The sequence below is a fragment of the Stenella coeruleoalba genome, assembly GCF_951394435.1.
Source record: "Stenella coeruleoalba genome assembly, chromosome: 5".
Classification (NCBI taxonomy): Eukaryota; Metazoa; Chordata; class Mammalia; order Artiodactyla; family Delphinidae; genus Stenella; species Stenella coeruleoalba.
In genome coordinates this window covers 118605467-118631040 of record NC_137150.1, presented here as the reverse complement: position 1 = coordinate 118631040, position 25574 = coordinate 118605467, and the positions used below count along the sequence as shown (strand labels likewise).

Sequence of the window (25574 nt, the reverse complement as noted above, 5' to 3'; positions counted from 1 at the left end):
GGATGGGGGCTGTAGGGGCAAATGGGTGAAGCTGGTCAAAAAAGACAAACTTCCAGTTATAAGACGAATACGTTCTGGGGATCTAATGCACAGCATGGTGACCACAGTTATCAATATACATTGGTAGATTCCTGAGGGTGGGAGCCGGGAGGGGGAATGGGGAGTTAGTGTTTAATGGGGACAGTTTCAGTTTAGAAAGTTGAAAAATTCGGGAGATGGATGATGATGAGAGTTGCACAAAAATGTGAATGTACTTAGTGCCACCGAACTGTACAGTTAAGTATGGTTAAAATAGTATGTTTTATGTGACTTTTACCACAATTAAAAAAACTTTAAAAAAAAGAAGAAAATAGTGTATTGTATACATGAACGTTGCTAAGAGAACTTAAAATTTCTTACCACGTACAAAAAAAATAAAAATGTAGCAATGTGAGATGATAGATGTATTAACTAGTCTTATTAACAAACGTGGTAATCATTTCACAATATATACATATGTCACATCATCACTTTGTACACCTTAAACTTACACAATGTTACATGTCAATTATATTTTAATAAAGCTGGGGAAAAAAGCACCTGACATGCTTTTTAAAAAAACAAACAACAACAACAAAAACCAGGTATCTAGGTCACCCCTCCCAATCTGATTTAATTATTCTAAGATAGGGACCAAGAATAATATTTTTTTAAAGTTCCCCAGGCAATTCTATGTATAGCCAAGGTTGAGAGCTAATTTACTTCAACACCTTTGTTATAAAGATAAAGGAACTAAGGAAGATTATCCAAGGTCTACCATCTAGAAAGTGAAGCTAAAGTAGGAATCCAAGTCTCCTGCCTCTGAGTCTAGTACTCATTACCCGGCATCACGTTGCTTTGACCCATGATTCTGTCCTCTCTCTCAGCTTCACCTGGCTCTTTACCCAACCTTAAGGCAACAATTAAAAATACCAAAATGTGACCAGCATGTCCCTCACATGGACCCACATGTCCAGCTCCCAACCCCTGCGGAAGCCCAAGCTTCTATTTCTGTTCCATTGTGCACTGTTGCTGTGCATTGCTTGAGAAAGTTGCTGAATGGTGCCTGGGGGTCCACAACCTATTCACACTATCTAATCTCAGCATGTCCTCATTCTGCTTGGCCATCTTTACTTCACTCTTTTTGTTCCTTTTCATGTCACCCAGAGAGGTTGCTCCAAACTTGCCTTAGCGGCCGAGTAAACCATCTGAAATTAATGCCATCTATTTCCCTAGCCTCTCCTCTGCCTGAAATCACCTCTATATTTTCATCTATTCTTTTTTCATGTCTAACTTTTGCCTGTGATTAGATTTAACACCGCCCCCCCTTCTTTTTCTCTGATATATGTTTTCTCTGTCTCCCCCTCTTTCTCCAGTCAGGCATTTCTCCTCTACTGCCTCTTCCCTCTCTGCCTACAAATTTAGGAGTTTTTCCCATCCTGAATGCAATGCTTCCCTTACAATTACAGCCCTATTAACTCACTAATCACCACCCACTTTTCTTTCTCTTTTTAATTTGTCTATTGCAAGGTTTACAATCACTGCCTCAGGGTTTCTACCTCATCGCTGTAATGTGACTTCCAACATCCATCTGCTGAAACCATGCTCTTATTTATATATACTGGATTACTTGTCAAAATTAAGCTTTATTCATTGTGCTTGCAGGAAGGAGCACTCTCCTTTCTTTCGCCTGTTTTTCATTACGTTGCAGCATTGCATTCTCAATTTTATTTCTGCCCCCGCCTCTCTTTTCTGCCTCTGTCTCTTCTGGCTCTCAATTTTCTGACCATACCTCAGTACCTCAGACTGGGAATAGCAATACTGCTGTGTTATCTGGGAGTTTGTCAGGCATACAGGATCTCAGGGGCCCGCCTCAGACCTACTGAGTCAGTCTGTCTTTCAATAACATGCCCAGGTGATTCATATACATGGTAAAGCTTCAGAAGCGTTGCTCTAATTTTCTGCCCTTGGCCATTTTCTCTAACCTTTGTTCACTCTATTCTTGATCTGATCCCAAACTCCGAGTAACCATTCTAAACAAAAATTCCCAAATTTATTCCTCTGACCACGAGTTCCTTCCAACCTTTTTCAATAAGCTTTTGAACATCTGCTATGGGTTTTCAATGGACAATGTATCATGTTCAAAGGAAGTCTTGATCTCTTCTCTCTGTTCTTTCTTCCTTATAACAATTAATGAACACTTTCCCAGGCACCTGGGGTTATACTTTGTTGCTGTTGTTAACTTTGATTCCTTTTTCTCTGCAACTGACCTTCACACGATAGTCGTAATTTGTTCCATCCCTTAAAACGTCTTTTGCATTCTTATTACTTAAAAAACAGAGAATGATAAATAGATGATAATCACTTATGATGAGTTATGAGACAAGTATTCTTCTAGGAGCTTTACAAATGTAAACTCATTTAAACTTGCCCTTTTTGGACAATATTATCTAATTATCTTGCCCCCTTATAGACTCTGGTCACTTTTTACTTGGATCTCTGCTACTGCCCAACTGCTCTGGTCACCTGCTTACTTCTACACTCTCTTCAATCAAGGAACTTATGATGAAAATCCTAACTAACCTTTCTGTATAGTATAAGGTTTACAGAGTAATTCCACAAGGATTATCTTATTTAACCCTCAGAAGAAAAACAAAACAAAAAAACCCAGAAAAACTATGAGCATGGTGTTATATCCATTTTATAAATAAGTAAAATGGGATTCTAAGTATTTATATGATTTGTTCAAAACCAACAGCTGACTTCTTATACTTATCCTGTGCAGCTGTCTCTTCCTAAAATACAGATACAGCCTCCTCTTAACAAAACAAAATGAAACAACGTTGATGTCTTCTAAGCCCCTACAGAATGATGCAACCCACCTTTCCAGTTTTAACTCCCCTACACCCTACTCTGCAATTACTCACTATTCCCAGAATGTTCCAGTGCTTTCCCAATTCTTCTCCTATTCACACTGTTCCCACCACCACCTGCAATGCCCTTTTCCCCAACACTCAAGGCCCTACTCAAATGGCCTCACCACCAAGAAACCCCTACCCTATCACCTAAGGCAGGCCAAATTAATGCATGCTTTCTCTCTTTTACCAAATAATTTAGAGCACGGTGAATCAGAGCATTGCTTCTGGAGTCTGCCCCTGGGTACTAGGCCTGGCTGTGTCATTTACCACCTATGGGCCTTGGGCTTCAGTTCCTATCAGTGAAGCGAGAACGATAATAGTACCCAGCTCATTAGGTTATGATGAAATACCAGGCACAGGACTAAACACAGATACACAGCAGTGACAAAACTGATAAGCTTTCTGCAGCTATGAAGCTTCACTCAGAGGGGGAAATAAAAATAAATGAGTAAAAATAAATGTGGATATATAAATGTCAACAGCAAAGCCCATTAACAATTCCCAGGAAATAAAGTTAGAATCTGGGTAATAAAATAAAGTCTAACCTTTTTCTTCCTTTGTGCTTAGTCTAGTCTCACTTGCTCATAGGGTGCCCGTGCAGAGGCCTCACACCCGGCCCTTCAGACCAGAGTTCCTGGTATGAAACGTCTGTGCCGACACCTCAGCTTGGGACCGTGTGCAGAAGCTGCACACAACACGGTGATGCAAGACGGCGGCAGCGGGCGGCGTGCAGAGACGCCAGGCCTGGCGCTGCGATCTGGAGCCTGAGCCGCGCAGCCGCAGCGGCCCTGCGAGAACTCTACCTTCTTCCTCTCCCCAGTGAGGAGATCCTTATAAAGCAGCCCCGCCCACGGCCTGTTAGGTAGAGCATGTGCTCTAGAGCGGGAGCACACTTTCCATTCTCTGATCTGAGAGTGCTTTCCTTTGCTTCTGAACTGAGCTCGGTCTAGTCTCATTCTATGGCTCGAACCCCCTGTCTTAGCTAATTACTATTTAACGTCTCAGCTGATTACTATTTAAAAGCCCTCTAAGAAGGTGGAAAATGAGCAGGGCTGATCCATTCAAAGTGCTGAAGGAAGAGTGCCCCAGGTGGAGCAAACAGTGCAAAGGACTAGAAGAATGAAAGAAATGGGATATTTGCAGAACTGCCATGTGCTGTAGCAGAAGCCTAGCAAGTGAAGGGGAGAAGAAACTGAGATGAAATTGGAGAGAGAAACCCGGTTCATAAACGACGGTAAAAAGATTTTATTACATTTGAGTTTTACTGGGAAGAATTGAAACATTTTAAGTGGAAAAACAACATTGTCCAAATTTTGTTTTTAAAAGAATGCTCTGGGGAAAAAAAGGAAGGAAAGAGAAAGGGAGGGAGGGAGGGAGAAAGGAAAAAAGAAAGAAAGAAAGAAAGAAAGGGAAAGAGAGAAAGAAAGAGAGAGGGAGGGAGGAAGGAAGGAAGAAAGGAAGAGAGAAAGAAAGGAAAGAAAGAAAAATGGATGCTGATGTTCGTAGAAATGAAACAACCATGTTCACATATTAGCACGGGGCAGGTAAGCACTTACTGGAAAATTATATCTTCCAAAGGTGCCAGCACCAATATAGCCCATCTCTCATGCTCTTCTTACAATGTGATGTTGGCACTCTGCTGTCAAGAGGTGGAGTCTAGGTCCCCTTCCTCTGATTGAGGTGGGCCTATGACTAGAGCAGTAGTGATACCATGTGACTGCCCAGGCTAAGGCATAAAAGACAGTAGAGCTTTGTCACTGAAACCCACCCACCATGGGGTGAGGAAGCCAAGCAGCTACATGGAAGAGCCACAGGAAGGTGTTAGAGCCACTGCCCAGTAGAGATACCAGGTAACAGCTGGAACCAACCTCTAGACCCTTGAGTAAGTGAGCCTTCAGGTGATTCTAGCCTTCAGCTTTGAGCCACTCTAAGTGATGCAGAGTAAAGCAGAGAGAACCTGTCCCTGCCAAACCCTACCAAAATGCAGACTTGTAAACAAATTAAATGTGGTCATTGTTTTAAGCCACTAGATTTGGGGGTGGTTGGTTGCACAGCATTCGAAAAATGAAGAAGTAAGTGTTAGTATTAATATCATGTCTGCTAATTGCCTATCCAATAGTATCTCTCCCCTTCCTTTTTAGAATCAGAGCCACAGTTTTCTTTGGAGCAGCAAAATAACCAGCCAGAAGAACTTATTTCCCTAGATAGCTTGCAGCTAAGGGTTGACATGTGATTCATTTCTAGCTAATGAAATGTAAGTGGACATTTATTGTTAGGGCTTCCAGAAAAGCTATTGTATTTCTGAAAAAAAAGGGACAGTCTCAGTTAACAGGTATCTTTTGCCTCCATGTTTCCCACCTTATTGCCCAGAACTTGAATACAAAACCTGGAACCATCTTGCAGTAGTAAAGGTCTAGCTTCATGGGCGTGCAACCCATGTAGTTGCACAGGGCCCTGAGTTGTAGTTTAATGTTCTTGAAATTCTTAATATTTGAACAAGCCCCCCCCCCCCCACCATTTTCATTTTGCACTGGGCCCCACAAGTTACATAGCCAGCACTGGTCTCGCACTAAGAGCTGGAAGTTAGAAGGAGCTAGTTCCCCTGAAGTCTTATTGGAATAGAAGAGCAGACTTCTGCCCTTGGTGCTTCTTGTTGACATGAAGGAAATAACCCACTTTCTTGCTTATGTCACTCCAGCAGAGCTCAATGTTGCTGATACCCTCTTTAGCACTCACCCCTGCTATCTTAGATTAATATAACTGGGTATCAAAGTTTCCCTTGTTACACTATAGGAATCTATCAATACGTAAGAGCCAAGGCATTTCTCACTGACCTGTGTGTTCTCTGTGGACTTTAGAACAGAACTTTCATTCAGGGGCATCTCCTAATTCTAGGCACCATGTTAAAGATAGGACTCTGACGCAGACACATAAAAAGATTGTTCCATACAATGCATTAATTAAAATTATAAAGCTAACACACTTTAGGGGAGAGTCAATAAACGTTTGATAAATGTAACTGTGAACAATTACTAACTGTCACCTCAGGTTTGCCATCAGCCCAAGAATGACACCTTGGTATGTGGTTTTGTCGAACAGTTTTATTATACCTGTATAGCTTGATTAGGAAACCAGACCTATGCATGCTTATCTTTTTTCCAGGTTTCGGGACAGTACAGCTCTCCATATCCATGGGTTCTACATCCATGGATTCAACCAACCATGGATCAAAAATATTTGAAAAAAATTCCAGAAATTTCCAGAAAACAAAGCTTAAATTTGCTGTGTGCCAGCAACCGTTTACACAGCATTTATATTGTATTAGGTATTATAAGTAATCTAGAGATGATTTAAAGAATAAGGAGAAAAAAAAGTATTATATGCAAATACTACACCATTTTAAATAAGGGACTTGAGCATCCGCAGATTTTGGTATTGGTCCTGGAACCAATCCCAAAAATGTGCTCTGCCCAGGAATTTTAGGGCACTGAAACTATTCTGTATAATACTATAATAATGGATACACTTGCCAAAAGCCATTGAATGTACACCACCACAAGTGAACCCTAATGTAAGCCATGAACTTTGGGTGATAATGTGTCACTGTAGGTTCATTGATTGTCACAGACATACCACTTTTGTGGGGGGATGTTGATACTGGGGGAGGCTGGGGAGAGCTGAGAGCATTCAGGGAATCTCTGTAGTTTCCACTCAATTTTGCTGTGAACTTAAAACTACTCTAAAAAATAGTGTTTAAAAAATAAAAAAAAGGGCTCCCCTGGTGGCGCAGTGGTTGAGAGTCTGCCTGCCGATGCAGGGGACATGGGTTCGTGCCCTGGTCCGGGAGGATCCCACATGCCGCGGAGCGGCTGGGCCCATGAGCCGTGGCCGCTGAGCCTGCGCGTCCGGAGCCTGTGCTCCACAACGGGAGAGGCCACAACAGTGAGAGGCCCGCGTACCACATAAAAATAAATAAATAAATAAATAAAAATGAAAAAAAAATAAAGTGTATTAAAAAGAAACTATTCAAAAACATTTTTTATAAAAACAATTTTATACATTTTAATGTATCACCTTTACGTATATTTTACACAAATACTTCTTTCCTTTTGGGGTTTCTCCTGCTAGATTTGACTTGTGTTGTATTCTCTTATTTCTTGAACATGGGCAGATTACATATCATCTTGGCAGTGAGTTAACTGAGAGGCAGTCAGGCAGAGAACTTAATTGCTTGGCCTTTGAAGTCAGACAATCAGACAATTTGACCATATGAGTTTGGGTCTGTATGACACCTCTGAACCTCAGTCTCTGTATTTGGAGAACTGGAATAGTAACAGTCATTGTTATAGACTTGTTCTGAGGAGGAGTAAATGAGGAGATTTAAGGTACCTTGCACATATTGTGTGCTGAATAAACATTAGTACGGTGGACTGTTATTGATTCTGGCCATTCATAATCCATTCCCTCTAAGTTTGGTAACCACATCCCTACTTCCCTTCAGGGCAGTACCTCTGCCAATCTCAGACCACGTGGTTTTCTTGATGCTTGCCCCACCCCAACTCCAGCTGGTATGCTGGACACAAGCCAGAGCCAGTCAACTCATCACATTCCCCAGGCCAGGCCAATTCATTTAGGGATGGACAAGCAACCCAACTCAGGCTGAGAATATAGTAAGACTTTTGCTGAAACTTCTGGACAGCATCAGGCACTCTTTTCTTTTCTTTTTTTTTAAAAAAAAATTATTTATTTATTTATTTATTTTATTTTTGGTTGTGTTGGGTCTTTGTTGCTGTGCGGGCTTTCTCTAGTTGCGGTGAGCAGGGGCTACTCTTCATTGTGTGGTGTGCGGGCTTCTCACTGACGTGGCTTCTCTTGTTGCGGAGCATGGGCTCTAGGCACGTGGGCTTCAGTAGTTGTGGCTCTTAGGCTTAGTTGCTCCATGGCATGTGGGATCTTCCCGGACCAGGACCCGAACACGTGTCCCCTGCATTGGCAGGTGGATTCTTAACAACTGTCCCACCAGGGAAGTCCAGGCACTCTTTTCTAGTGGCCTTAAGGCTGAGAAAATGTAAGGTCTGGAGCTGCTGTAGCCCTTTTCTTTTTTTGGGGGGGGAGGGAGGGGAATTGTAAACAAAAGAAATTTATTTCTTGAGAAGTCCAAGATCAATGCCAGTAGATCCAGTGTCTGGTGAGAGTCCACTTTCTGGTTTGCCAATGGTAATTTTCTTGCTGTGTCCTCACATGGTGGAGAGAGAGAGAAAGCAATCATCCTTCTCAAGTCTATTCTTATAAGGGCACTAATCTCATTCATGGGCCCTCCACCCTCATGACCTAATTACCTCCCGAAGGCCCACCTCCAAATTCCATCACATTGGGGATTTAGGCTTCAACATCTGATTTGGGGAGGATGTAAACATTCAGTCCATAGCAAGGAATCAATGGTTTATGAGACATTTGATAAGATTAGTTCAGAGAACATCCTGGGGTACATTTTATTTCAAAGAAATTATTATCAAGTCCAGCCTTTGGAAAAAAGAGAGCATAAAGTAAATTGTGGAAACTAAAAATATCATTTATGTCTCTGATTTATTACCCTTATTTATGTCTCTGGTTCTAAAACCCTTATTCGTGCATATTTTACTAATTTGTTATAATTTCATTTAGGTTGAGAGTCATCACTCATTCTTTGAAAGAATTTAAGAAACAATAAATAAGTTTAACTTAGTAATAAAATCTACCAGCTTTGTAATCAGCCTAGTTGGATTCCTGGTTATGCCATTTACTGTCTGTATTTGGGCAAGTTACTAAACATCTCTAAATCTTAGTTTCCTCATCTATAAAGTGGGGATAGTGCCTTTCTCTTCAGTAGTTGTGAAGATTAAAAGAAGTAATGTAAGTGTTGTAGCCCTTTTAACATCACAGGAAGAGAAGATGTCTAAGAACAGCGTCAGAGAGAAGAGCAGAGAGCCTGGGAGAGAGAAACTGGACCCTCATGGCATCACAAGTCCCTGCGCCTTTTAGTTATGTGATCAAATAACCTCCCTTTTTACTTCAGCCAACGTTGGTTGAGTTTTCTGTCCAAGGCAAGAAAAGAGTTGCAACTGATTCAGCTATTATTACCAATGAAAATGTTATTGAAAAGATGATGTACATCAAGGATGAAGAACGTAATTGAGATATAATATTTTAATTACTCAAAATTATACCAACCTGACAATTACTTTTGCAGTCTGCATATTACTTCAGAAAAACAGAAGGGAACTTTCTCAACCTGATAAGAGGCATATATGAAAATACTACAGCTAGTGTCATACAAATGGTGAAAGATTGAACACATCCCTCCTAAGATGGGGAACAAGGCAAAGATGTCCACTCTCATCATTTCCACTCAGTGTTGTACTGGAGGTTCTAACACTATAATAAGGTAAGAGAAGAAAATAAAAGCAAACAGATTGTAAAGGAAGAAACAAATCCCTATATATTCACAAACAACACGGTTATCTATGTACAAATCGTAAAGAATCTGCAAATAAGCTACTAGAACTAAAACTGAGTTTAGTAAGATGGCAAGTTTAAAGTCAATATAAAAAAATTGTATTTCTATGCATTAGCAATAAACAGACACTGAAGTTAAAATTTACCATTTACAATGGCATCAAAAACATGAAATGCTTAAGAATAAATTTGACAAAAGTTGTGTGTGACTCAAACACTAAAAATTACAAACATTGCTAAGAAAAATTTTAAAAGACAAGTAAGTTGAGAGATAAAATGTGTTCATAGATTAGAAGACTCAGTATTATTAAGATGCTAATTCTCTCCAAAATCTGCAAATAGATTCAAGGCATCCTAGTCAAAATCCCAGGAGGCTACTTTGTAGAAGTGGCAAGTTGATTTTAAAATATATATGAAAATGTAAAAGGTTCAGAATAGCCAAAACAACTTGAGGAGAAAAGAACAAAGTTACAGGACATTTTGGGTTTTTAAAAGTATTTTTCTAGGAAGTCATTTCTAGGAGTATAATTATTGGATAAAAGGCTAGAAACATCTTTAAGAAAAACCAATCTTATTAAAGTAAATTTTGCAGATAAAAACTGTTTTAGATTTACAATATTTTAAAAGTAAATTAGTCGTTGTAACGAGCTTGAGAAATGCCTGAGAGACTCTATCCTTCAGACCAGGTGAGAAGGAAGAGGGAAGGAGTGAGAGTGTGGCAAGTGAAGTATATGATGGACAGGGAGAAAAATCTAAGTTACTAAGTAAGTTAATATAGTGGTAAATTTACTAATAAGTAAAAGAAACATACCCTATTACACAGAAGATATTTTACAAATATTTGATGCTTATTAATTATGCTTTAATTCAGCAAAAAGTAACAACATCAATTTTTAGAAGCTCCAGAAACTGCACTGAACTGGGAATCTGCCGATCTAAAACTTTAGTACTGGGCCTATCACTTATCAGCACTTGGGCAGATCACTTTACCTATCTGGGCCTGAGCCTTGATATTTTCAAAAGGAGCCTACTCCATTAAAAAAAATGAAATAATGCCATTTGTAGCAACATGGATGGGCCTGGAGATTATCATACTAAGTGAAGTAAATCAGACAGAGAAAGAAGGATATCATATGATATTGCTTATATGCAGAATCTAAAAAAAAAAAAATGATGCAAACAAACTTATTTACAAAACAGACACAGACTCACAGACTTAAAAAACAAATTTATGGTTACCAGGGGGAAGAGTGGGGGGTGTGGGGGAGGGATAGACTGGGAGTTTGTGATTGACATGTACACACTGCTACATTTAAAATAGGCTTCCCCCAGAGACTTCCCTGGGGGCCCAGTGGTTAAGACTCTGTGCTCCCAATACAGGGGGTCCGGGTTTTATCCCTGGTCAGGGAACTAGATCCCGCATGACACAGCTTAGAGCCTGCATGCCACAACTAAAGATCCTGCATGCCGCAATGAAGATTCTGCGTGTCACAACTAAGACCCGGCACAGCCAAAAAATAAAATAATAAAATAAAATAGATAACCAACAAGGACCTACTGTGTAGCACAGGGAACTCTGCTCAATACTCTGTAATAACCTAAATGGGGAAAGAATTTGAAAAAGAATAGATACACGTATATGTATAACTGAATCACTTTGCTGTACACCTGAAACTAACACAACATTGTTAATCAACTGTACTCCAATATAAAATAATTTTTTTTTAAAAAAGGAGGCTACTGAAGGAAAAAATTTCTAAGAGCTCTTTCCAGATCTATGCTAAAAATTCTATTTAGACTTTTCTGTGTTTTTGAGATAATTTCCATTCATTTCTTCTCTGTAGACTCCAACTCCTTGTAATTTACTTTTTTTTTTTTTGCGGTACGCGGGCCTGTCACTGTTGTGGCCTCTCCCGTTGCGGAGCACAGGCTCCTGATGCGCAGGCTCAGCGGCCATGGCTCACGGGCCCACGGGCCCAGCTGCTCCGCGGCACGCGGGATCCTCCCGGACCGGGGCATGAACCCGCGCCCCCTGCATCGGCAGGCGGACCCCCAACCACTGCGCCACCAGTGAAGCCCTAATTTACATACTTTTATTGTAGAATATTACTCTGAGATTATTGTGGTTGTGTTCAAGGAATGAGAGGCTATGAAATGGTTTTCCCTTTCACCATCCAGGAAGAGTAAAGAAGGCATTTAGCATGTTTCCGTCGTTGATTATGGGTACTTCTATTTTTTCTTCTTTCTGCAGTCCTCCAATATGTAGTCTTTGACACATTACATGCCTGAAATAGCACCGTTATTTCTCTCTACTGATTTCTAGAGAAAGCTAGAGTATTGGAGGATACATGAGTAAACTAAAAAAGGTTCAAGATTCTAAATAAAAATAACTGGTTCAAGTTCACCAGCCGACCTTTCTCTAGCTACATCTGAAAAGCTCCCTCTGATATTTTTGTAAGTCTGATTCCTGACTTAACTGGAAGAGCTATTGCGCTTATCAGGCTCTTAATTCAAAAATATAGCTTGTTTAGGCTATCTCTTTTTAGTGTATAAAGCTAGAATTTTAAAAAGATATGTAACATGAACAAAATTTTGCAAAGTCTTAAAGTACTTTTTCTTTTCACTGTGGTAGAATGAGGTACCCCTACCTTATTCTGCCCTAGGCAGGTCCCAGATGGCAGATCCTCCCATATAGAGCTCCACTATTAGATAGAGTTTAGGAGAAATGAAATCTCTCCTCTGAAGATCATACTTCTGGGTTCATGACCTTTTGCAATTTTCCTTCCTCTTCTGTTCACTTTATTCCAGAACAAACCTTCGGTCCAAAAGACCTGCTAATCTTTACTAGTGCGTGTGAGGCTATTTTGAGATATTAGCTTCATATAATTAAAGAAAATTCCAGACGTGGTCTCATGGTACACAATTACCTTAGCACAGGTTTAAAGAATTAGACTTAAACCTTGGGACCATCTTAATCGTAGCTCTAGCCAGAATCTAAACCCCCTGCTTCAAACCCTTCATACCTACAGACACGGGCTTTGACCTAAGTCTCTTCCTTTTTTTATATAAATTTATTTATTTTATTTATTTAATTTTGGCTGCGTTGGATCTTTGTTGCTGTGCACGGGCTTTCTCTAGTTGTGGCGAGCGGGGTTTACTGTTTGTTGCGGTGTGTGGGCTTTTCATTGCGATGGCTTCTCTTGTTGCGGAGCACAGGCTCTAGGTGCTCGGGCTTCAGTAGTTGTGGCACGTGGTCTCAGTAGTTGTGGCTCGCGGGCTCTAGAGCACAGGATCAGTAGCTGTGGCGCATGGGCTTAGCTGCTTCGCGGCATGTAGGATCTTCCTGGACCAGGATTCGAACCTGTGTCCCTGTATTGTCAGGCTGACTCTTAACCACTGCGCCACCAGGGAAGCCCCTCTTCCTTTTAGTTTTAAGTAGAAGTAAAACCTCTGATGACCAACTGAATTACCAAGTTGGCTTGTGTCTCCTAAATATCGCCCTTTGGAAACCTTGACCGGTTTGTCCTAATCTCCTTTTAGCTGAGCCTCCACACCAATATGCAACTCTGTTATTCTGCTTGCTTTCCTTACCTGTTCTTTGTATAATTCTTCCCATCCTTGATCTTTCCTAAAGCTATTAACTCAAAGTGTATTGTCTTAGATTTCCCTCTAAGCCCTTAAACTTTGTATGTCACAGACTTTTAAACTCAGGTCCCAATTTTGTTTATTTTTTTAAAAGATTTTTTTGATGTGGACCATTTTTAAAGTCTTTACTGAATTTGTTACAATATTGCCTCTGTTTTATGATTTGGTTTTTTGGCTGCGAGGCATGTGGGATCAGAGCTCCCGCGACCAGGGATGGAACCCGCACCACCCCACATTGGAAGGCAAAGTCTTAACCACTGGACTGGCAGGGAAGTCCCTCAGGACCCAGTTTTAACCTGCAGATTGTACAACCCTTCACTCTTGAAGAGATATGTGAATTTTGTCAACTTCAAATGGTCCACTCTGAATCTCTTACTATGTGGTACTAAAACTGGAAATACATAAGTTATTTATACCCAAATCCACAAATGTGTTTGCTACTTCCTGTTGAAAGTTTTCCAAATTCAGACTTTTTAGAATAGTGTGAAATACACCTCATCTTCCCTTTATTGTCACCTCAATCAAGTGGTGTCTAGTTTACTGCACTTGGGGGTGTTAGGCAGCACAAACAAATGTCTTTAGCTTCACTCTGTCTTAGATGGTAGTAATATGGAGAAATGTATAAAATGACAATCTGTAAAGAAATGTATAAAATGAAAATGATATCAAGAGTGAATTTTTTAAAAAAACTAAAATCATTAATACTGTCACGTTGATCTCACCAGGTCTCTATGAAAATAGATATTTGATACATTTGAGGTGTTGCTGGAATCTACATTGATTACTGTACACTAGGTTTCTAAAGTAGTTGTGGCAGTGTTTTAGCCACAAAACTTATTTCATTAAAAATGAATACAAGTTGACATCTGTGAGCGCTATCTCACACTTGAGTAAAAATAAAGTCAGCTGCTGCCTGGCTGCAGCAGAACTTTTATTTGACACTTTCAAATACTTGGCTTAAAATGAAGTAGTGTGCTGGCCAACAAAAAGCAAAAGAGCGTGGAAAGCAGCGGGGTGATGAAATTGGCTAAGAGCAAGACATTTGCAGTCCAACTGTTTTATTTTATAGTCTAGGACTATAAAAGCAACAAACTGTAAAACTATACTAAACCATTTACCACTGAATTCTATAATACATGCTTCTACAGTGTGTCATAATCTATCCTTTTCCTAAGAAAAAAAAAATTGTCAGCTTTATATTTCAGTCAAAGAACCCACAATGCCAATTTAACAGTAATCTATTTAGTGGGCTTAATACATTTTTACTATTCAGATTTCCATCACCCTCTTAATACTGATCTTTCTACAATTATCTTAACATCTACACTTGATGTCTCCATTTTTTCAAATTTGATTCACTTTCTTTGGTAGGTGTAGGGGAGCTGGGGTGAGGCTTTATGTTTCTCTGCATCGTCTCTCTCTCTCACTTTCCATTTCTGCTTCCTTTGTCTTCTTGATCTATGCCATTTCACTTTCTACACAGGCATTCCCTTTTCCATAACCCACCACCCTCTTTTGGAAAGCATCTCTCCAATTCTTCTGCTCCCATAAGAAGCTGACTCAAAGCTGAGTGGGGAGCAGAATTTACTGATGATACAGAGCAAAAGATAGAGGATTATACTGCAGAGCAATATGGAAAATAAATTATAAATAAATGTTAGAACAAACTCAGCATGTGGGATATTTTAAATGACAACCCAGTTTCTTCGATAAGACAATAGCATGAGAAACAAAGAAAAAGAGAAGGAAGAAGGTCTTCTCTAGATTAAAAAAACTCAAGAGTCAAATTATTCAAATGCAATGTTTGAGACAACCAAGGACATTTTAATATGAACTGGATATTTGACAGTATCAAAATGATATCCAAGAATTATTATTAATTTTGTTAGGTGTGAAAATCGCAGTTATTTTTAAAAGTTACTAAGTTTTATAAAAAAACATATTTTTAGAAATGCATCTTGAAGTATATGGAAGTGAAATGACAGCATTTCTGAGATTTGTTTTCAAATATTCAGCAAAGAGAGAAAACAGATTAAGTGAGCGTGGGGCAAACTTGATAACCGTCAAATCTTTATGGATATGGGGGCTTTGTTGTGCTATTCTCTTTTGTATGTGTTTAAATTTCATACAACTTTCTAATTTAAAAATAAAAAATAACATATTCCTGTTCTTAGAACTTCTCATTAATCCTGAATCTTAGAAATTTTCACTGGCGTTTCTTCTCCATTTAAGAACTAGCCCAACATATTTTTGGGTTGCCTTGATTTCTCCCTAGAATCTAGCTCTTAATCTCTTGCCTACATCCAAACCTCAAATGTACATTTATTTCCCACCCAGGGCAATTTGGAGTATCCTGGGTTAATATGGCTATACTCAGAGAACCTGATATCCATAAACAAAATTGTCCATCCAGGTGTTTTCCTATTTGTCCTGTAACATCATTGATTTCCCTTTTCTCTCTCTCATCATTCGCCCGTTAAAAATACTTTTTAAACACCTATATTGGAGCATTAAAATGATGTGTTATCATGCCGCGGAGCAGCTAGGCCCGTGAGCCATGGCCACTAAACCTGCGCGTCCAGAGCCTGTGCTCCGCAACGGGAGAGGCCACGACAGTGAGAGGCCCGCGTATTGCAAAAAAAAAAAGATGTGTTATTATTTTACTTGTCTGTTTTCTCCCAGTAAAGTATAACCTCCTTGAAGACAGCTACCGTGGTGGTTAATTTTATGTGTCAACTTGACTGGGCCACCTGGTGACCAATTATTTGGTCAAACATTATTCTGAGTGTTTCTGTGTGGGTGTTTTTGAATGAGATTAACATTAAATCAGTAGACTGGGCAAAACAGATTGTCTTCCATGATGTGGGTGCGCTTCATTCAATCAGTTGAAGGCCAGAATAGAACAAAAATGCTGACCCTCCCTTAAGTCAGAGAGAATTCCTGCCTTCAAACTGGGACATCTGCTTTTTCCTGCCTCTAGACTCAAACTGGAACATTGGCTCTTACTGGGTCTCAAGCCTGCTAACCACTGGACTCGAAATACACTTGGGTCTCTAGCTTGCTGACTCACCCTGAAGATCTTGGGATTTCTCAGCCTCCGTGATCACATGAGCCAATTCCTTATAATAAATCTTTATGCACACACACACACCCCCTATTGGTTCTGTTCCTCTGGAGGATTCTGACTAATATAGAGACCATATTTTATGTATTTCTAAAGAACCCAGAACTGGTACAGTGCCTAACAGAGAGATGTTTCTTTTAAAGGTTTGCTGAATGAATTGGTATTTCATTTTTTTTAAACTTCTTTTTTTTTTTTTTAATAGGAGATGGAGCAATCTGCTCTCTCTCTCTCTCTTTTTTTTAAATTAGTTAGTTTATTTGTTTAATTTTGGCTGTGTTGGGTCTTCGTTGCTGCGTGTGGGCTTCCTGTAGTTGCAGCGAGCAGGGGCTACTCTTTGTTGCGGTGCGCGGGCTTCCCATCGCAGTGGCTTCTCTTGTTGCGGAGCACGGGCTGTAGGCGCATGGGCTTCAGTAGTTGTGGCTCGTGGGCTCTAGTGGCACACGGGCTTAGTTGCTCCACAGCATGTGGGATCTTCCCGGATCAGGGCTCGAACCCGTGTCCCCTGCATTGGCAGGAGGATTCTTAACCAATGCGCCACCAGGGAAGTCCCTGAACTGGTATTTTAATACAGTGTTTTTATTACCTCCTGAGTGTAAGACTTAGATTTGATTATTTATTTGTTTACTTATTTTTTAAAAAAGGAAAAGTTGGGCCCTACATTGGAATGAGAAAATGTGAATTCCTTGCTTTTTAAAAAATGCAACTAAAAAGTTAATCAACTAAAAAAAGGAAACTACTGAAGTAGACCAAAATTCAAACAGTTTCCATATTTCATTGATCCATTCTTTAAATTTTGTCACATCCATTTTTTATCAAACTGGGTCTGAATTTTCTCATCATGGACCATGAATCTGGCTCTTTCTCACGTGTCTCCCTGGCCTTTCATCCCTCTCATCTTTCTCAGTAGCAGTTTCCTAATAAACTGCTTTTATCTTATCCTAAGATTTTCAGCAGGTCTCCACTATCTACATCCTTTATTCTGGTATTCAAAGTTGCTCACAAACTGATTCCAACCTACCTTTTCAGGCTTGTCTGTCATTAAACTTTCAATCAAATCCTCTGCCCTTCCCCTTTGACACACTGAACTAAATTTACTCCAGTTCTTAGAATGCCTTCCCCCTTACTCTTATCCACTCCAAATTCTGGAATTAGAAAACTTTGGTTCTAGTCTTTTCCAATACTGCCATGTTGTGTGAAATGGGGCAATTGTCAAATAACTTCTCTGGAACTCAGTTTCCTTATCTGCATGAAAATGAGATAAGACAAGAGGATCCTTCGTACTTTCACAATTAAAAAAAAAGTTATGGTTTCTTCACCTTTCAGGACAGCTGTGTCATTTTTTGAACACAGAACAAACAGTTCTTGAGTATCACTTATGAGCAATGAACGCCTGCTCCATGAAGCCAACCAGAACAGCCCTACCCCACCCCTAGCAGCTTGACTTGCTGACTCCCATGTACTTACTGTCTATGTCATTCATTTGACATATATTATTTTTACACCGTATCTTAAATATAGTATTAGCTCCTTAATAGCAAGAACTTACACTTCCGCATATCCTTGACAGATTAAGTTCTCAAACTTTGAAGAGTATAACCTGAGAAACTTGTTAAAATGCTGATTCCCAAGCCTCCCATCCACCTCTTTCCAATTCTGATTCAGTAATTGATAATCTACATTGTAATAAACACCACCCCACCCCATCCAATGATTCTGATTCAGGTGGTCCAGGGAGCACACTTAGAAAACAACTCAAAGTTGTTTTCTGTTGTATATAGCACATCCTCTTGCTTGCACTTGGGCTCAAAAGAATTTTTTTTTGAAAGTCTTTTAATTCAGAAGGAGAGGTATACTTGCACTGACACAGATCTAAACTAGAAAATGGCTCAGGAGGAAGGGGAAATTCTAAAATTTTCTGCCCATGTTATCAATAATATTACCCAAGAGGAAAGAAAAGGAGAAAATGCATAGGAAACAAAAGAGACTGCACAAGGTGCTGCCTGATGGATCAGCTACAAATAAAAAAGACATCAGCTAAAACCCTCAACAATGGTGAAGGAAAGGCTGTCAGGGTGAGCTGATACTTCTCAAGCAGCTGTTTAGCTAAGTCCAGAGAAAGAGTTCAGATCCCTGCTCAGCTGCAGATGGAGACAGACAGCAAAATCTTCAAAATTTCATTTTGTGTTCCTACTTTGCCCCAAGCAAACTTAAATAAGAAAAAACAAAACAAACCTCACAGAGGGGTGGGGTGGGATGGTGGGGGTTAAAGAAAAAGAAGGAATGGTAACTTTGAGGGGATTCATATCTCGGATCATAGAGTCATTTATAGATTGAGAGTGTATTGTCAATCATCTTTGAGGAAATATTTAAAATAAGAGAAGTCTAAAGAATTTGAAAATGAGATATATCCCAATTTTGAGAGAAGGAAGAAAGTGGGTTCTGAAAATTATAGACTTGAGCTCTTTCACGATTTTAAAACAGATTATTAAAAAGCTTGTCAGCTCTTAGCGATGGAAGAGATGAAAACTTTGAGGTAGTTTAGGTATGCCAAGGACATGAACGTCAAGCTCCTTGTTTTCTTTTATGATAGATGGGGAGATGCTATAGAAGTTACAACTAATGATTTCAGCAAGGCATTTGACAAACTAACGATATTCTTATGAATAAGATTTTTTTTTAAGTTGTTCTATTAGGTCAATTCAGAGTTAGTTGACTAATTTTTTTCAGATGTGATTAATGAAGTGAAGCCTCTGGGGCTTTCTTGGTGATTTTCATTAATTCAACAAATATTTATTGAACATTTCACCATGTGCCAGGAACTGCTGTTGGTAGTGGGAAGCCAATGGTGAATAAATCAAAGTCCCTCATCTCAAGGGACTTGGTAGAGGGAGACAGATAATAGGCAAGTAAACGATTATATTCTGTGTCAGGTACTGGTGAGAAAAAGAAAAAATAAAAAGGCTAAAGGGAAAAAAGAGTAAGGAGGGAGTTCTTCTAAAGGCTGTTTAGAGAGGCTGATAGGATATGGTTATAACAGATCTTTAGTTCAGAGACCTGAACAGATGGAATGAGCTGTTCAGTTATCAGGGGAAGAATATTCCAGGTAGCAGGACAGCAAGTATATGAGCCCTGAGATGGAAGCATGCTTGGCCAAGAGGCCCTCTGATAGGCGGAATGACAGTCCCCCAAAGATGTCATGTGATTAATTCCCAAAACCTGTGAATTTGCTATATTATATTAAGGCAAAGGGACTTTGCAGATGGAATTAAAGTTCCAGACCTTAAAATAGATTATCCTGGATTATCCAGGTGGGTCCCATCTAATCACATGAGTCCTTAAGGCAGAGAACTTTCTCTGGCAGCAAGAGAGATTTGGCAGAAAAGGAAATCAGAGAAATTCCAAGTGTGAGAATAATGCCACACACTGTTGCTGGCTCTGAGATGTGCAGTCCCCTGAGCAAGGACCAGAGAGAGGCCTTAGGGAGCTAACAGCAGTCCTTAGCTGACAGCCAGCGAGGAAACAGGGACCTCAGTCCCATAAACATGAAGCATTAGATTCTGCCAACAACCAGAAAAAACAGCTAAACCAAAGGAACTTCTGACCAGCAGAATTATGAAATAATAAATCTGTATTGCTTTAGCTGCTAAATTTGTGGCAATTTGTGGCCTTTTGTTATGGCAGCAATAAAATACTAATAGACCATGACAATGGATTGAAATGAGGGGGGAGTGTAATAGGAGATGAAAGGGTGGATTGGAAGAAGGTGAACAAGAGGGGGGCAGCTCCTATGGGGTCTTGCAGACCATTGTAAGGCCTTTATCTTTTACTGTGGGTGAAATGGGGAGTCAGTGGGGGATTGGGGCAGGCATAACATAATCAAACTTACGTTGTAAAAGGATCACTTTGAACTACCCTGTATAAGAATACAGTTAGATGGATGTTGCAATAGTTCACACAACTGTATAAACTTGGGGAAATTATAAGAGAGAGAGGATGTCAGGTTCTGGGTACGTTAGGCTGAACTATATAAAACTGCTCTTTGAGCGGGTCAAAAAAGAGTAGAAAATCAAAGGATGAGTCAAGAGAACTTGCTCATAGATGGCCTATGGCATGCTTGGGAGAGAGGAGTCATTGTTGATCCCCAAACCATCTTGAGCCAAGGGTAGAAGAGTGGTACTGAGATAACAAACAATGCAGGAGGAGCAAGTCTAGAGGAAGATTGGGGACCAGGGGCAGAGAAGGGTTCATCTTGGGACTTATTATGTACGAAATGCCAATCAGAATCCAAGTGGAGATGTTCATTAAGCTGTTAGATACACAAGTCTAGAGTTCAGAGGATTGTCTGGAACTGGAACTATTAATTAGGGACTCTCACATCAACGGTGTTCAAAGCCTTAAGATGATGAGTTCAAATACCATGGAAAAGAGTGTAAAGAGAGAAGAATAGTACCTCCTGGCTTACCCCTTTCTGAAAATCTCTCCTAGATCGTATTTTTTTTCTCTGATTTGTAAACACAAATAAATGAATAATCCCACAAACCAAAATATTTTAAAAATATTTAGTTATGTATTTAATGAATTACCTGCCTTAAAAATAATAAAATTGGGGACTTCTCTGGTGGTGCAGTGGTTAAGGATCCGCCTGACAATGCAGGGGACATGGGTTCGAGCCCTTGTCTGGGAGGATCCCACATGCTGCGGAGCAACCAAGCCTGTGATCCACAACTACTGAGCCTGCGCTCTAAAGCCCGCGAGCCACAACTACTGAGCCTGTGCCACAACTACTGAAGCCCATGCACCTAAAGCCCGTGCTCTGCAACAAGAAAAGCCACCAGCCCCCACTCACGGCAACTAGAGAAAGCCTGTGTGCAGCAACCAAGACCCAACGCAGCCAAAAATAAAAAGATAAATAAATAAATAATGATAACAATAATAATAAAATTGAATAAAATCTGTACCATCACAGAAAATCCAAAATAAAGAGTCATCACTTAATTTTAGTTAGGTCTTCCAAATTAAATACAGATCATAGAGCCGAAATAGTCCAGTGAAATCAGCATAAGTTGCACAATCATATCAAAAGACTTGTAAATTATATTACTCTGTTGCTCTGAGACATTTTAACATCCTAGAATTATATATGGTTCTATATAACATTTATGCTAAACATCTGACAAGGAGTATTATTTTTCAATTCATTTTGATACCTCAACGCTATGAGAATTCAGTATTTACATGTCTGCAATTAAAAACAAAAACAAAACAAAACAGAAAATTACTAACCCAGAAACTTTGTTCTACTCTTTGTTTTCTTCTATACATACTGCCCCCATTGTGTGTTAGTGGTTGCTCATGATATGGGTCATAGCTTATTACTCTAACCAACTTTCCTTCTGGGAGAAAAAAAAAATAAGTATTCGTGAGCACTTTAGGCTAGTATAAAAACATTAAAACACTTAAAAAAAAACCCAACTCTGTCATAAATCTTTCTCTCTGTATCATGACTCTCTCATTCTCTGTCTTATTCTTTCCCTCAGAGATAAAGCTTTTATTTATTTATGTATGTTATGTATGTTACATAAATATCTATCTATATGTATTACAAATATACATCTAAATATATATCTGTATATATACATATATGTCATATATATATATATATATATATATATATATAAAACGTTTTGTATCACAAAGAGTTGCTGAAATCTTCCTACAAGATAGAAAAATTCCTGACCTGCTGCAATTATCTAAAGTACCTAAAATACTCCTATAAACACAATTACAAAATATTTTCTCCAACTACATCACAAAATATTAATGTACTAACTTTAGTTCCATGTTTTGAGCCTCTCCTGGGCTGGGTGTGGGTTGGGAATATGCTCTTTATGGTAACATCTATTGGATCATCTGCTGACAAAGCAGATTTTTTAAAGCTTACCCATAATCGCCCTAATTAAGCCATCAAGTGTCAGGACTTGCTGTGTGAATTTGATTAACTCTAGCCATCTCTGTGGTGCAACTGATGTTGCCGCATCAAGGGACTGACTGCCTTGGGAGCAATTTCCTTATGCGTATGGCATCTCCCCCTCCACCTTCCTGTACTGAAAAAGTATTAAGGAAGGTTTGCAATGTTGCCCTCCAAGTCTGTGAAACTTCCTTTTAGCTGGGAGCCCAATCACATCCAAAACCTTTTTTATGCCTACATTACTATTGCCTTTATACCTTTCTGTGGCACTTAATTTATCAATATAATACAACTTGTAATATGTAAGGTAGATTGTTCACGTCTCTAACTCCCACTAGATTGTGAGCAACTTATTTGTTCATCTTTTGATCCTCCCTAATGGACACACTGTCCCCAATACTCTAGCACAAATATTTAATATTAAGCAGAAGAAGCCACCTGAAGACCAACATCCAATCTTCCCTCCCCCACCCCATCCCCAACCATCCCCATCACCACACAACTGACTGAAAAGAGCAAAGAAAAATAAAAACAAAGGGAGTTGTTTTCTTATTGAAAGCATGCTTTACAGTGTTCACTAAGGGATCTATCTTTTTAAACCTACTTATCACATGCCTTTGAGGAAATACTATTGAATGAAGGTCATTGTGATGGTTAATCTTATGTGTCAACTTGGTTAGACTATGGTGCCCAGTTGTTTGGTCAAACACTAGTCTAGATGATGCTGTGATTGGTATTTTGTAGACGTGATTAACATTTACAATCAATGAACTTTAAAGGAGGAGATTACCCTCAATAATGTAGGTGGGCTTCAACAAGTTGAAGGCCTTCAGAGCGAAAAATGAGGTTTTCCAGAGTAGAAGGAATACCATTTCTTCCTCAACACCTTAACATAAAAATCATCCCTATGGATTCTGGACTCAAGACTACAACTTTAACTCTTGTGTAAGTTTCCAGCCTGCCCCCTGCCCTACAACTTTCAGACTTGCCAGCTTCCACAATTGAATGAGGCAATTCCTTAAAATAAATCTCTGTATCCATATATGTATCCAGAGAACTCTAACACAGTTGTGTTTCTAAGCAGTTCTTTTACAATATTTCTGAATGTTTTGCTAAATGAATATATCTATATTCTTACTTTTGTTATACTGAATAAGGGTAGGAGTTTATATACTAATTAATGGAAGTCTGTTTCTCTGTTGGTATGAAGAACAAGAGAGTATTGTCAAAGGAACCCAACAACAATGGCACCTCTTCTGGCAAGCATGGAAATCTTACACCAGAGGTTTCCAGTACGAAGTTCTATTTGAGTCCAGAGTGTACAGCCTACCTAAGCACTATAACCTATACATTTGCCTAAGCTAGTTCATATGAATTGACAAATCCTAACCAATTTCCAATAAAGAAACTGAGAAGTTTAATCAAAACATTTTCTTCCAAAAAAGATGGGCTATAGTTGGGGGCGGGGCAGGGAGGAGGGTTTTAAGAGTTAATGCAACTCAATATAAGAGGTTGGTTTGCCCAGTTTCCATTGCTTCATTCATCAGGAGAGTTTCTGCTGCGACTCTTGGAAGTCAGTTTTATTGCATGATGTAATGGAGAAAATAATGAAGATTACAAATTTTCTTTATGCTTATGTTTTTTTAAACCACTGCCAGTTTGTGGATATTGAAGAAGTCAAAGCAAAGAAAGTATTATAGATTTAGTTTGTTTTAATTTATCCAGGTGGTTAGGTCCTGGAAATTTTTGAAGAAATATATTGAAGTGTTTTTAGAATTAAAAAGTCTTAAATCCCACTTGGTAGACCTCCAAAGGCCCCCAAAGGCTGCACACTTTCCCCTGATGTTACATAACAGAACTTTCTCTGTCCACTATAAACGTGGATGGTTTTGTATTCAGATTCAAACTTGACACATGTGGATTGAGAAGGTGTTGCCTGACACTGTTCTGTTTTCAATGCTGAACTTCTCTGAGCTCAAAAGGAATAACAGATTTGAAAGAGTTACACTTATTAGTGAAAAAATAAGTCCTGATTTTGGAAGCTAGTCATAGATTTGGGTGATTGTTGAGTCGTGGTCTCTGTGACTTTGTGATACAACCACAGGATGTATGGGATTATAGAGGCCCTGCCCTATTTAGGTGGCTCATTTTCCAAAGAAACAGCCTGTGCTAAAAGCAAACTACATCTATTAACACACGATCTTAGTGAACATTTAGAGTTAACTGAGAAAAGAAAGAAACTGTGAAAGGAAAAATCCATATTAATGGGTAACTGTTTGTATCAGCTCTGCTCCCCTTTTCCAGCCTCCTAAAGAGGAGGGTCCTGACTTGAGACCAATTCTTTTGGGCTTGTGTGATTCTGAATTAGGAGGAAAGAGAGCTGGGGGGAAAGATCTAAAGCACGCAGCCAGGACTGGAGAAGAGTAGGGCGTTTTGAAAGACAGGCACACAAGCAGCAACCTTGTGTGAGAACAGTGGATGAGAAAGAAAAGAGAAGTGTTTAAGATCCCTTGTTTGTTATTTACCTGCTTCGCAGTGTCTAGGCTATAAGAATCTTTTGTATTTTGAAATTAGGTTTCAGGTACTTGCCTGTGTGTTTTGAGTAGAGTAGTGCTCTAAGTAAGACTGGGCCATGCGGGTCACAGATTTATAAACATCACACAAAATACTAATCTTGAGCTTTAGAAATTTCTGGACAAATTCTGAGTAGTGTTTGTCACTGCCTAGCTATTTTTGTTTGTTTTTTTGTTTTTTTGCGGTACACGGGCCTCTCACTGTTGTGGCCTCTCCCATTGCGGAGCACAGGCTCCGGATGCGCAGGCTCAGCGGCCGTGGCTCACGGGCCCAGCCGCTCCGCAGCATGTGGGATCTTCCCGGACCGGGGCACGAACCCGCGTCCCCTGCATCGACAGGCGGACCCTCAACCACTGCGCCACCAGGGAAGCCCTGCCTAGCTATTTTATGAAATTGTAGAGAGAAAAGCCTTCATCAGTAAAATAACCTCAATCAGATTGTTATGAGATTAGAATGAAAACACCTTCATATCTCCTAGAATAGACTAGGGTGTGAATATAAGTATCCTCCTTAAATTGACCAGTGAGTAGCTCTGGGTAGAACAGTATACTCTTTTTTTTTTTTTAAATACAAATAAAGTTTATTGTACTGGTTTGGGAATTGCATATTTTTTACTGCTAAAAGCATTAACGTTTTGAATTGCAAATAGGCTATACTCACCATCAGTAACACAAATTTTAAATATTCATGGAACTGAGCTGAAAACATGCTCCCAGGCATAGCAGGCAGTGAAATATCTGGTCAACGTTTAACTTGAACAATCATTTCTTGAGTAATTTACAATATGTTTTGGCTAGAAACAGTGAAAGCTGGCTCTCTTTTAATTAAAAAA

General features: G+C 39.4%; 1 protein-coding gene across 2 annotated transcripts in view; it reads right to left on the bottom strand.

Annotated features, from left to right (window-relative positions):
• The window catches only part of CHODL (chondrolectin), a gene marked incomplete at its 5' end in the record, with an annotated part of 606923 nt that overhangs the window by 576839 nt on the left and 4510 nt on the right, over positions 1 to 25574 (bottom strand). The gene's annotated exons all lie outside the window — the stretch shown is intronic.